The sequence below is a fragment of the Chlamydotis macqueenii genome, chromosome 3 (genome assembly GCF_036417535.1).
Source record: "Chlamydotis macqueenii isolate bChlMac1 chromosome 3, bChlMac1.mat, whole genome shotgun sequence".
NCBI classification, from domain to species: Eukaryota; Metazoa; Chordata; class Aves; order Otidiformes; family Otididae; genus Chlamydotis; species Chlamydotis macqueenii.
Genome location: NC_141558.1, coordinates 93,206,784 through 93,221,940, shown reverse-complemented (window position 1 = coordinate 93,221,940; position 15,157 = coordinate 93,206,784).

Here is a 15,157-nt window from a genome sequence, read left to right as displayed (position 1 = left end):
GTTTGTGTGACGAGCATGTATGCAGTAGATAAGCCAATTCTTCCCGGCCTTTGCAGTACTGTGATTGCAGTGGGCAATCTTTACAAAGGGATGAATTGTTCTTAAACCACAAATGGACTATATTGCACATGAAGGGGCTGTTGACTATGCAAAACATGTGCCACTGTCTTTCCTTTTGTCTTCTTGAGCAGACCTAACTGCTTTGGAAAGCAGGCGGCTTTCATTACCTATTTGCTTTCAGGTTCCCTATCCTTTTTCAAACAGTATCTTGAAAAGCAATGCAATGCTTGTTTCACAGTGTAGTGGACAAGAGCTGAAGGCAGGAATAGATCTTCTGTTGTTACTGATGATGGCTGTGGCCATACAGTGGTCGCCAGCAACAGAGAATATGGTCACCTTTCCCTAGACATCACTGTGTTTACAAGTGGAGACTCTCAGAACAATAAGTGTCCTGCTCAGGAAATACTAAGCGAGGATTTTTTCTGTATTTTAAATGAAAGATTAAGTAAAGAAGATCTGAGACCTGGTGAAAGTCCCACCCTATGTGAACACATAGATAAATGGAATAGACAAGATAGACGGCAATTGTGGAGTACTGAATGGCTCTTGTTGGTAACCTCAGAGAGACCATACTTAGGGATCAAATTACTCACAGAATTGGTATGTGTGCTGTTCAGCACTAGGTTTCTCATATGGATCTTACTTATTGTCAATATCTCATCTCAATTTGTCTGTGACGAAGACTATTGGAACAAATGCACAGGATAGTGCCACTTTAGTTTCCACTGTGCAGTTTCCCCTGAGTAGCACAATTTGTGATAGAGAGGGCAAGCACCAAGTGTAAATTTTCCTCTAGTCTTAAGCAGGATCTCTCTAACACGCGGTTGAACCACCCTTAGTGGTCCTTCACAGGAGACAACCTTATCTTAAATTTCGAGAGGGGAGTGCTGGAGTTGCACGCTAGTGGTTGTGAACTTTGCTCACAACCACTCCTTAATGGAAGGCTCCATTAGGTCCATGGAGCCTTCTGGCAAATGTAAAACCTGTCCCCTCACATGCACACTTGGCTGTTTGCACCAGCATGATGGATATTTTATGCTGCTACCTAAAAGACTTGTCGTCACTTGGGCTCAGTAGCTAGAGGTGTTAATCTTTAAAAGTAGCTTTTCTTGCAGGCTCTGATTTTTCCTTCAAACCAAACAGCCGCAAGGAGGCTGTGATCAGACTCTAGGAAGACACATTGATCTTTCAGAAAGGGAAAGCAAGAGTTGTCCTCCTTAGTCTGTTTCAACATATCTTTAAATATTCATCAACGTGCTTTTCTACATTCTAGTATTCTCTCCTGCAAATAGCTTTACCTTTTCCTTTAGTTCATCATATGCTGGCTTACTTACATTTATTTGTGTGAGCAGTATTATGTTACACTGAATTATGTTGAATATTATATTCCTGAAATACAAATACTGAAGTGTATTTACATACATCACTAACAGCTTATTGGGAAGTTAGCTTTGTAACAGCTGAGGCATTCATTTGCATCATCTTTTTACTGTGGACAATCAAAACAAATTAGACTCTTGCTAATTGTCCCTGTCCCTTATATGGCATTAGCTCCATGCAGGTGTCAAGTGAAAAGCTGAAAAGAAATGTTTTATTAACATAAGAACTCTTCTTACTTTTGAAATTTCCGTGTCCTCAGTGAACTGAGTTAAAAATTTCTGTTCTTGTATTTTTTTTATTGTAAGATGAGCTGCTGTAATCACATCAGACACTGAAGTTTTTTGTGTGTCTACTAGTATATACAAATATATATTAGTATATATAATTCTAAGTATATACTTATACACACAGAGACATGTATAGTATGTTAGTTCTTTTTTTGCTAAAGGTTTGTAGTCAGATATACACAGTGGATTAATAAGTTGCTATGGATGTAAATGATACTAAATGATTAAACAGCCCAGCTGTCTGTGGTCAATTGCAGCATCTCACCAAATGCTTCTCCAAAATAAAAATTCTTCCAAGGAATGATTTATAATTTAGACCTGTAAAAAGGTTTCCTGGATAGCATTTGTTTCCCATGTGTAATGTGGTTTGAAATCTAGTTTCTGATCCAACTTTCTGCAGTTGTCTCTGAAATGGGCTTGGTGATGGATGGTGGCAAACCGCCTAAAGATGACTAGATATTTTGCCGCTCTAACATATGTTTCCAGAGTGGTGAGTTAGTGTCTAGCATCACGTTAATGTCACAAAGTAAAGGAAGTGGGGTGAGAGAGTCACTAATCAAAAATTACTTGAGCTAGACTCACAGAAGACCAGCAGCTGCCCAGTCTAGATCCTCTTCTTCCATGAAGCCTTAAATCTCTTCTCAGAAAAGGTCTTGATCAGGGAGAACAACCTTTGAGATTTTTTTTTTCTGAACAGGAGCAGAATCAAAGTGTATTGAAAGTTTTGATTAAAACAGATGTGTATTGAGAAAATCAAAATGTCAGGGTGGGTCTGAGTGAGGTAGGTCATCAGTGTGGTGGTGGGACACTTGATCTAGGATGTAGAAGGTGCTGGAGCAAGCCTCTGCCCAGAGGAACAAAAGCAGAAAGTTTTAATCCTTTACTATTTTCAGTGCCTCTTCAGAGCCTCAGTGTCCTATGCATAATCAAGTACCATTCATCAGGATACAGATAAGTGAAACCTGCTCTTCCTTCTCATGCCAACACAACCTCCAACGCAGTGTGGTTTGGTAACTCCCAGTGAGAACATTCTTACCATTAAACCCCATGGAGCTGTTCATCTTGCCACTTTCATGCAGCTCCTTTTCTTTTGTTTCCCATAACAGAAAGAACAGGTAACTAACCTGGGCCAGTCCCAGCCCGCTGTCCCTGAGCTGGCTGTAGCGTTCTGGCACTATGCAGTGATCATTATAAAATTGTACTTTTTCTACCAATGGAGAATTATTCCAAGAAAGGTTTGCCTTGTGTGAAGGCTCAACTCTGAGACTCCCAATTAATTTCAATGCTGTGCTGCAGCTTTCCTGGGTGTCTTTGGAGTCTCTTTCTCTTCTAGTGGGATTTTCAGCCTATCTACAGGAGAGAGGTGCCAAATTCCTCATTTGTATTTTGTGCAGTGATTAGCACAGTACTACTTTGTCCTCATTTGGAATATGCTTGGTATCCTGAAATGCAGAGAGAAAGAAGTAGATACTTACTATGCTTAGAATTGGGGATAGGCTATGAATATTCTGTACAGAAAACTGATTTTGAGAAAGCTATTTCTCCATTAAAAAAATAGAATTACACATTGTATCTTGTGCAGGTACTTTTACATTACAGGCTAGGTAATTTTTGTCAGATTGCTTTGTATAATGAATAAATTCAAGGAAACTGAAATCTGTTCAGACACCTAGTAAAGACTCAAGAGCAAAATTCATCAAGATAAAGGTTTACAGTGCATTGCTTTTTGTATTTCAACACAATATTTCCTTTATATCCCCGGTGGTCAGAGGGTCGTCCACTCTGATATGAGAACTGTGAATCACACACATCAGTGATGCTCCTGGCTGACCTACAGTCAATTCAGTGCAGATGGCAGGTTTGTGCCTCTCTCCCTCCTCTCCTCCAAGTGTGTTGCTGGTGGCAGCAGCAGCCTTCATGCAGCAAAGCCTGAGTCTCAGTCCAGCCCCCCTGTTCTGTTTCTAGTTGTGGCCAGTATAAATGGCCATATGCAGCTAGTATAAATGCAATGTGTCTCAACTATGCATCCCCTACCAACCCAAGTTAAGAACAGACTGTGGGGCAAAACGGACCTTTTGTCTGACTCAAGCTTTTCTGTCTTCAAATTACTAAAATGTCGAAGGAAAAAAATGAGAACATGAAATGACATTTGTCCATCCTCCGCCATTTGAAGTGCAATAATTTTCTGAGCTGGGGATAGTACTTAATACCCATAGATGAACTTTCTTCCATGAATTTGTCCAGTAGCCTTTTGAATTCGTGCTGCTACAAACGTAAGTATCTGCAACAACATGCTAGCAATGATTCCTACAACTTAGCTACATGTGGTGGGAGGAACCACCTTCATTTGTTTATTCTGAACCTTTTAACTGTTAGTAGATGCATCCAATGGTCTTCCATTCTGGAGCTGAAGGAAAGGACAATCATCCCCTGTTCACCCAGTCTGACATCTTTATAAACGCTCCTGCAGTGTGAAAACAAAACACTGATTTTGGTTTTAGGTATAACAGATTAAAACCAATATTTTCTACCTTGAATGATCAAACTAAGCAACAAGAAGTGGCCTGCTTTTTCACAGCATGCTTTGCTATTCTGCAGCTTTCAGATAAGACTGCTGATTTAGGTACGAGGTATGGCCTCTGTTTTCTAAATTCAAGTGTCCAAGTTAAAATAATTTTGTGCACTCTTTTATTGGCCTATTTAAAAAAAAAGGGAGGCTTGTGGTTTCCATAACATTAGCAGTGCTGACTCAGACACACAAGCAGCACGTCTGTAGAGGGAGAAGGTGTAGTTCTTTGTATAATCTGTTTTCTCACTATAACCACACTGTGACAGACTGGAATGAAAACTCCAAAAACTTCAGTCAGCTTCTGGCCCTGTGCAGATAGTCTTGTCCTGTCAAACCTACAGGGGACATTTGTTTGTTTGCCTAACAGGCAGCAGACCATTTAGAGGCTGGGACTTCATTCCCTGTGGTCATTGCACCTTTGGAAAGAGATGAACAAAATGTGAATGTGCTCCAGACTGATTTGGGCTCCAAACATGCAATGAGTAATGTTTTTCTTTTCTACCAGCTGACAGTAGAAAGTAGAACCGTAAAAGGTCTGCCTAGCAGAGGATTATATGGAAGTCTTTAAGAGACAGCACAAAACAATCTTTGCACAATACAGCATATCGGATGCAAGTTGAAACAATCGAGGATGGATGTGCTGCAGCCTAGGGTTCAGGCACAGTTTATTTAGGACAATTGCCCAGCAGGGTAATTGTCCCTTTCCAGAGCACACTGGAAAATCCAAAAGCACTAGAAGTATCATCTTGCAATATTTCTGAGTACCTCTATCGAGATAACGAATACCTTCAACTTTCCCTGGCTTCATTTCTGTGTTAGAAGTTAGCAACCTGCAGAACCTCATTCTCATACTAAAGGGCAATATTCTTACCACAGAGCAGCTAGATTGCTGATTAAACAAAAAATCCTTTACATCTCCGAAAATAATACACCTGAATAGCCACCTGTTAGAGAATTCTGTATTTTGATATTGGTTTTAATGAGATGGGCATTATTATTTGTATTTTCTTCTTGTTTGCATCAGCTGAGTGCTAAAGAGCCCTCTTGGGCTGGGTGCTACAGAGACACTGTTCAAAAGGAGCACCTTGCCATAGTTCCCAGCCTGAGCAGTGGAGAAGACACTTGTATTTGTAAGGGGGCAAGAGAAACAGTAAAATGTCTCTGGGCAGCACAAGGGGGCAGTGGTTTTGGAGTGCAGCCAGCTGAAGCTCAGCTACTCTCCTCTAGACATCACACTTAAAGAGACCAGAAAAAAGTTCCCGAAACCCAAGTACTTTATGGGAGTTTCCGTAAATTGAAACTTCAGTTCCCATTGTTGTTAGCGCTGTTGCAACTGCATGACACACAGTCCTGTATCCACCGTCTTTCTCCTTCATGTTGTGAAAACTGGTGCTTTGGACGGAACTTCCAGATGAAGAGATTAGGTTTAAAGTTTTCTCATGGAACAAATTTTATTTGATAGATTCCACGTTTTAGAGACTAAAATTTATTGCACTCAATGAACTTTTGCTGAGTGTCCAGAGTCCTGAGGTAACCCCGTCTCCCTCTCCACAGATGTCTGCCCACAGCCATCCCCTGGGAGACTGGCCAGGGAGTCAGGGAGTCTGGGAAGCCCCAGACTTCAGTGACACTGATACCTGGCTTTGCTGTTGGTATTAGGACGGAGGCAGTTTAGCTGAGCTGTTCCAGCGTCTGAGCAGCTTCCTGCTGACTGGAGGACTGGGAAGAAAAAAAGATTTCATCTGATTCAAAATGAAACCCAGTTCTGAAAAATATGATGTTTCCTGTTAGCAGGAAACCCCCTTTCCTGGCTGTCCTCTGTTCTAACTTGGATCCTTGGATCCTCTCACATGTTTGTGCTTCTTGACTTCTGTAGTTTCAGTACACAGAGATTTATAAAGACAGTTGATTATATGATTGATGTTAGTGGGAAGTGCAGAAGCTAATTATCTGCATTTAAATTACTAATGTGTCTTCTAACACTGTTTCTCTAAATCACTGGGAAAGTCAGACTAGATTTTAACAGATGGTGTTACATAGTTCCAGAAACAAATAATCTGGCTACGGTGGTTGGAAGGGAATTTACTTTGTCAAAGCCTAGCTAGGTTTTTAAGTCAACAAAATATATGTGGCAGTTTCATAGATTTATATACAATGTGTAGACCAGAAGCAAAGGTTAGATCTTTCACTTTCACGTCACACATAACATAAGCAATAGATTTTCACCTGGTTTCTCTTGTCTTAAGCCTCTTCAGATTCTACCACATTATCAGGTAGCTCTTCAGGTCTGTCTTCTCCCTCGCCAAACTTGTAGGTCTTCTTGTTTATTATACACTGTGCATGTTTCAAATGTCATCACCATAGAGAATCTGATATAACATTAGATAGTGCAAGTTTCAAGGAAATAATTCACTCATTCTTCCCAGCACTGCTAATGAGGGTATTAAAGCTGAGTTTCTCTTCCACCTTTGAACTTCAGACTGGCTGTCAGCTGTTATACTGTGCTTAGTTTGGTTTGAAAAAGTGAGTTAAATTTTTGTAACCGTGGCTTACAACTCTGTTCTGTTGGCTGTATTAAATGAGTGATGAAGTGGTGTCTTTAGTATACTTTTAATATTTAGCACATGTAAATTTGAGAACAAAATTGGTAAATTTGTGTCAATAATATTTATTATGTAGCTTTTAACTGTCTGGATGCTATAAATTCTCACCCTCCTGGATTTATTTTCATGCCCTAGGTCCCAGGACCATCATATAGGAAAATCCAGAGGAGAGTTGTCCCCTCGGTACCCTCCCTGCACCATGCAGAAGACCTTAGTCAGAGTTTTATCCAGGGACACTTCTTAAGCCCATTGTCTACTGTGGCCAGTGTCAATGGTTCCCTGTGCCAGCTCAGGTAAGCATTCTGCATTTTAATACCTGTCTTTGAGGTGAGATCTGAGAGGGATGAGTGGGCTTTCCAGTGGAATTATATATCTTTATACCACCAGTCTGACCGCAAGATATGACAAGGCTTTAAAGGGAACTGCCTTTGAGCTATGAGTAGCAGAAGATCTTCCTTAGAATATCTAGTTGCATCAGAAACTGTCCTCCCAGTTCCTCCTTCAATGCACGTAAACCCATGACTAAAGTTGTGGTTCGAAGATGCTCCTTGGCTCCTTTAAGATGCTCAGCAGGTCAGATAGCAGATCTTGCCTCTCCTTGATACCACATCAGCAATTCTTAGAGCAGGAGGTTCCTGCGAAGTGGTGAGGGTGGTAGCTCCTGTGGGAGACGACAGAGGGCTTCCACACAGCAAGGCAGAAAGAACCGGAGGAGGAGGGAGCAGCTTGACTGCAAGCCAAAAGGGGAACTCAGAAGCTGCAATGGCTGCCATGTCCAGGACAGGCTGGGAGGAAAAGATGGGGCAGCCAGCTCCAGCAGTGTCCAGGCTGTCAGACATGGTGCTTGCCAGTCACATTGATCAGATCTTACGCATTTTAATCTCCAAGTGGCATTTTTGTCCCATAGGACAAAGTTCAGCTTGTTGGTTATGTTGAATCCTCCCTATTCCTAACATATTTCTATTCCACTGTTTCTGATTTGATAAGTTTTTGGTTGATCCCTCAGATCCTATCCTTGTTTATGTTCTTACAACTTAATCAGTCATCTTGTTCTTACCAAGTAATAAAATTGTGTTGTCTCAACACTTCTGCTGCTCCCTGATGTGCTGTTCAGCCATCAACTCAAAGCCTTTACGTAAAGCTACACACCTGAGTGTCTTTTTTTACACGGAAGAAAAGCAATGGTTGTGTTTCAGTTTTGAAAGGAAACATTAGCGTCCTCATCAAGTCTGAGACTACAGCTGCAGGAGCCATGAGCATCAAGTATCTCTGGTGAAGCTTAGGATCAATAATAACAATAAAATCAATAATGATAAATCAACCATGTGCTAAAACAAACACGGCAGTGAAGAAGTACCACTTGTTGTCATAGCTGCCCAGAAAGGGGCACTGGGTGTGTGAATGCCAACCACCACTGACTCCACTGCAAGTTGGATATACATAGAACTCAAAGGCTTTGTGAATGACTCCCATGTGCTGTTTGAATGAAAACAGTTTGGAAAATGCCCACGGACACCTAAAATACTACGTGGCTTATAAAAGATTTGACCACCCCAAACTGGTTAGTAACCACTTGGCCTTCACATGGCACCTCAAGGTCAGAGCCACTGTCTGACTGTAATAATGACAAAGTCCTAACAACAGCTCATGACAGAAGGCAGTAATGGTGTACCTTCACATCTGAAAATGCTCTTCATGACAAGTCCTGATGGCAATGTGGTCGTTCAAACCTAAACTCATCTCCTGCAGCCAAGGCCACCCATTGCCCTTGGGCAAAGTAGTCACATGCAGATGTGGAGTTCCTGCACTGTGCTGGATGAGAGGTAGGCTGCAGAGTACTGAGGTGTTGTGGCATAACACAACAAAATGTGAGCAAGTTAGCACCAAGAGGTGGCAATGATCAGCTCTAGTAGCTGGCTGGCTAATCAGAGGTAACTGTTTACATGGAACAACTTACTTAATGTCTCATTTTGAACCACTGGTAACTCCTCGAATGTGGAGTTCTTGGGAGTGATTCACATGCTTTTTGTTTTGGGAATAGTTTTGACTGGATTCATAAACACACATGAATAAATGAAAGCAGATACATGAGACATTACTGTGGCACATTACAAATGTTTGATTTAATGACATTTTGATTTAAGAAACCCACAGAGCTAATCTTGACTTTATGCAGTGTAAATGCTGAATTTATTATGTTATTTCCTGGAAACATGAGTTGTCAACATAAAAATTCTAGAAAGCTTCCTTTCACTTTTGTTTCTCCTACTCTTGTAATCCTGTTTTTTATTTATAACACCTTCCACTGATGTATATACCAGCTTATTTGGAAGGTTAACAACAGAGAAAGCATAGTGGAAAAGGCTTTTTAACTAGAGGCTTCTGAAAGGCAGAAAAGAGTAACAGAAGGATGAGGGTTGGTCTTTGTTTACTGGAAGCCAATAAAAACCTGATGATTATCCCCCTGCCACTGCTCTGCCACTCCTGGAAGCAAGGACAACAGTTCTTAGTGGAGCACAAGTTTCCTTTGAAAATGTAAAAGGCCAAATACTGAGCATAGTACATAAGATATCAATGATTCACCTTCCTCTGTCATGTATGTCACTTTTTTTCCATACTACTTTTTTTTTTAACCCTCTCATATTACTCATTAGGCTTTGGACTCTCTTTGTTTTCCCAAGCTGGCCAACTCCTAGCAATTATCTGGCTACAAATTATCTCAGACTTGTGGTGTCAGGATAATCAGCACAGTGTTTCAAATCTCTCTAACAGAACAAAAATACTTCACCATCTTAACACACTTCTTTTTTTCAATTATTTTTTCTGTCAGTATTTTCAGCTTTATCATCATGTGAATGAAAATGAAAGACTCTTGTCCCCAGTATGCTTGTTAGAGCTCCTGAAAAAGGTACATGACTACATTGGCCATCATCTCCTATGTATTTTGGCAATATTTTTTGGCTAGGGACTGAGCCTAAGGATTTTGATAAAACACACTACCACCTACTAAAATTCATAATTGTAGTGGATACCAAAATCAGGTAAACAATTATAATTTCTGGATCAGTGTCTGTATGTGCCATTCATGATACACTGTAATTCTCACTCCTTTCCACAGTCTTCCAATATCTGTCCTTCTCTTTCCCTCTGGAAATAACCTACTTACCATGTTTCTCCTGCACCAGCCTTCGCTCTTTGAAAACTAGCTATTTTTCATACATTGAATTGGCTAGGTAATATGTATTTAATTATATCCTTATATTTGTATTCAACTTTGGAATATGATGCTTGTCTATTTTTCTAGATATTCTAGTTACTCTGATAACAGCTATTACCCTTCTTGTAAATCTTGTCTTGCATATAAAACAAAACAGTTTGCACATGTGTTCCCTTTAGCAAGGGGCACTTGCATTTGAAGGGTTCTTGACTCAACAATTGTAGGTTAATCCCACTGTCACAACCTCTACACAAACTTAATTTTCATGAAAGGAACACAAGCCAGAGAAAGACAGAAATAAGGAACAAAAATTCAAAGAAGATATAGCATAAAACTTTTTATTACTGAATAACTCTACACTGCAAAGAACACAAAGTCTACATAAAATGACAGAATGTAACAAAGTGAATGTAATCTGCAAAGAAAAAGACATGGCAGCAGAAAATATTGAAAAGGCAGTCACAATAACAATCAAAGTTAATGAGAACTACTAATAACACTATTGGTAACTGAAAGTTCTCAATAGCAATCTAGCAAGTGGAAGCATCTGTGTAAAACAGCTGTAGGATAAATCCAAACATGTAATGTTTGATTAGGTATTTGATCCTATTAGATTTTGGGGACACATGTTGATAAATTATAATTTGGACAGATAGAGAAACACCGTCAAAATTTGATTATCCTTAAAAATCTGCCTTGGCATTTTTATTTACTGGGAAAGAAATTTTAGGAAAAATGACAGCCAACTTTGATTTTCTTACAATGGATGTTTCATTCAGGTACTGAGCAGAAAGGAAAAAAAAAGTAGTTCATACCTGTGCTCTTTCAACATATCGTTTGGAAAGTTTTGCTTTACCTGGCCTTGAAATATTTCACAGAAGGTATAGTATATTTTCATTGATGCTAAGGGTACAACAATGATCTTCCCATTCAGGGAGAACAAAAGTAGACCATTCTCAGAGGTCTTGGAAAGGCTGGGTAATGCTGGTTTAAAATTCTGTTGAAGAAATGGAAGTTCATTGCTACAGGCTGAACAAGAGATAATAGACAGATCTAGGATAAATACTAATTTACTACTGATTACTAATTTATATGTAGAATAAGAACTTGAACCAAGGTATATTAAAATCATATAGAGGTTGTTGGAAATGCTATGTCCAGTCTGGCTGCTGAACCAATCTTAAGAGCTTTATTATGAAAAACACAAAATTGACACAAGACTCCAATTGCAACCGAGAGCTTGAAAATCTCAGGGATCAGAGAAAGGAGACACCTGTTCCCAGAGTCTCTGATAACACCCAGCAAAACTGCCAAATGTTACTTCTAAGCAATGTCATAGGGCAAGAAATTTTCTAAAGTAGGTCAATGATTAAAAACATGAAGCTTGTGCTCCTAGCACCTTAACTAAAAGAAAATGACAGTATGCTGAAGCCAAAAAGAGACTAGCACAGGTTTGAAGAGTGCCCTGTTTCTGCCTGAGACCCACATTGGTACAGACAGATTGAAAACCATTACTAGCAGTAAGAGGTCACCAGGCACCTTTTCTACTTTCAGTTGCAGTTGTATGAGTAGCAACCAGAATACAGACCTGGAAAAAACTTCAACAGTAGCTGGCATTCTGTCTGCAGTTTCTGCCAGAACTGAAAGAAAAGAGAGATCCTAGCATTTTAGAAGTAATTGTGATAAGGAAAACTTTATTGGTCTTGAAAAGCATGGGTCACTATGCTACGTAGTGAGCCCATATTGATAAGAGTGGAGAGGTTTCGGAGTCGCTAATGCAAGGCTCCCATTTCAAACTGGCCTTTGGCGCAGCCTCTCTCTGAACTTGACTGGAGAGAAACTTGTCACTGGCTGGATGTCATCCTTTACTTCATATCCTGTGTCTAGCAGTTTTGTAGGAAATAAAATTGGAGTTATGAAAAGAATGCTTTAAAATCTGAAAAATCAAACTCAAATCCTTATTTGGTTGTAGTGATTTATGTGACCACACTCTTGAACCTTTAGCTGTCATGTGCAGAAATATCATTGATAACACAGAACTATCAACAGAGTCAGAGTTTCGTGACTCTGTCAATAGCCCTGGTATAAAAATATCAGCACTATAAATACTTATAAAAATTGGAAGATTCTCAAATAGAAAATGTTTTATAACAGGACATCAAACACTCAAAAACTTTGAATAGTGTACTAATGATGTGTAATGAACACTTCAAGCTGATGCATACTTCATATTTGTATATGGACAGTCAAGTACCATTTGTTCTTTTTCCCTTTTGTTTGTTCTGATGGTAAACTTCTGTTAGATTTGCCAGAATCCTCTAGAAGTTCAGGGAGATTTCTTTGGATGGGGAAGCAGTCTTGTTGAGGAACCAAAACAAGAAAGAGTAGAAATTGACTATCTGAAAGTGACTGTTGAATAGCCATTTTCCTCCTGCCCCAGTTTATCTTCACAGCTTTTTTCTAGTCTCCCTTACCTCAGGGATGTGGCTTTGTATAAAGGATTTTTTCTAAATATTCTTGTTGCTCTGGTGACAGCTTTTATCCCTGCTTATAAATCTTCTCTAGCATATGGAAATAAAACATTTTGAAAGGTGCTCTTTAGCAAGGGATACATGCATGTGAAGGGTTCTTCAAAAAGACTGTAGCCTCTACATAAACTTTATTTTCAATGAAAGGAAATTGAACTGAATTGAAAGACAGAAATAAGGAACAAGAATTTAATGAAGTTATGGAATCTTTTTATTTTTTTAATAATTCTAACTGCAAAAAACAAAATTTCAAGAACTGTCTGAAATATAAATACTGAAGCATAATTCAGAGTTCCTCCTGTCTCTTCAAGGGCTTAAAAATAAAGATCGGGATTTCTACCTCAAAAAATAGATTGGAGAAAGTGTTTGTATCACAATTTATTACAATAAAATGGCAAGAAATTATGAGAAATAATAAAGCAAAGTAGGACTATTTAACTGAAAATTTAACTGAAATATTTATTTAACTGAAAGTTGTCAAATATTAAAAAGTTGCCATTCTTTCTAGTTAGGTCATTGTTATTTGTGGCTGTCTTGGCAATTTCAGATGGATTTTGTTACTAACTAGAAGAAAGAACGAAAACGGGGTTAGGCCTAACTTTTTAAAAGATGTGATTATTTATGTTGTGCTGCTTTTGGCACAGTGCTGGAATCCTTACGTTTGAGAGATGTTTCTAGAAATGAATAATGGGAGAGAAATGGCTGGGGTTTTTTTTAACAACATAGCTTGTATGATATTTGCCAGAATTAAAACAGTGGAGTGTTTGTGGGAAAATTACAGATGGGAACTCAGCTTTGCAAAGATGAACTGAGGCTGTGAGGTCCATTTGTGCAGACTCTTGCCTGGAGCAAGGTCGCAATGAGGGCTACTTAGGATAGAAAGCAATGCACACTATTGGAAGGGCAGTGGGACATGGTTCATACTTTACATGTTACTTTAGTTTGCACTGTACATTAAAAATGTGTTTTATGTGTGAGCAGGGGGCCACACCTTCACTACAGAGCATTTGCTGCCAGGAAAGACAAAAATGACCTGATGGGTAGGGAGAAGCTGTGAGGTGGTAAATGGTACCTGGCTTTCTGTCTTTCTATTAAAATATCCTCTTTTTGCCTTTAAAGGAAGAACAGCAATCCAAAACCTTCAAGACCTTTTCCAAAACACACTGGTAAATTAACTAATATAAACAGGACAGCTTGTCAACTTTATTATACTATGCAAAAGAGATAATGAATAGAATAAGAAAAAACAAACATCAAGCAATGGAACAAGCTGTACTCACTGGAGAGAGGACCAAAGTACTCTACTCAGTTAATTTCATGTCACATCCTATCTTCCAATTTATTTTGCTTGCAGGAAATGAGAGCATACTGATGGGATGTATCTACGTCTGTGCACAGCTAGCAGCTGTAGCCCTTGGCTTTTAGTGGACACATACAGAATACAGAGGATGTCCTATTCTTGTACTGTAGTTTCATAAGACAACCAAAAAACATTGCAAACAACATTCTAGGTTAAGTGCAGAAGGTATAAATCCTAAGACTTCTATTTTATGCTTGGGCCATAGATCAACGAGTTTCTATTGACTCTTACAGTATTAGGCTGTTTAAAGTAAAATTAAAGACTGAACACATTTGAGTTGTATTGTTGGCTTACTGAGGAAAATGATTCACGTAGTTCTTATGAATATCATATCCTGCCTTGTTTCAGTCGCTCAGGTGGTGTTAAGAGGAAATAAACTCCTTTTCTGGCTCCTCTGAAGGCTGTTCAGCCCATCTCCAGCTCTGCCTGCCTGCAGGCTACTTGCACAGGAATAACTCTCAAACCAGAGAATGTATTTAAGTTCAGTATCTTACGAAGGAATTCAGGTAGAAATGGTGGAGCATATTTCATAGGAGAACAGACATCTCCCCCTTCCCCAGAGAGGCAGCGTGAAATAACCTTGAACTGGCAGGGTTCAATGTACCAAGAACATTAGCTTCAAGAAACTAGCCCAGTATGGAGTAAACAGACAGGCCAGGTGGATGTGATAAAACTAGTGTCAGTAGTATGTCCTGAAATTTTAAAATTATCTCTCTGGATTCATGCATTGTATGCTTCTATATGATATTGTTGCTCTTAGAAGATTTCTGTTGGCTTAAATTGATGTTGGAGGCAGTTCAGGTCCCCTCATTCTTTAAAGGGACACAAGATTGGGACTATTCCATATTATGTTATATAACAATACTTGAGCCTTAAAGCAAACACCAGGACACCTCTGTCTCTCAGAGATGTCTAGCATTCTTGTCAGAGGGTTTAGTCAAAGCCTGCAGAAAATTACAGAATGTAACAGCGCAAATGTAGACTGCCACAACACAGTCAGTTCCCTGACTCTATCAATAGCCCTGACATAAAAATATTTGTGCTGTAATTATTTATAAATATTGCAATGTTCTCAAATATTTTATGACACTCAAAAACAGTAAAAAATTTTGAATAGTGTACTAATGATGTGTAATGAACACGTCAAGGTGAT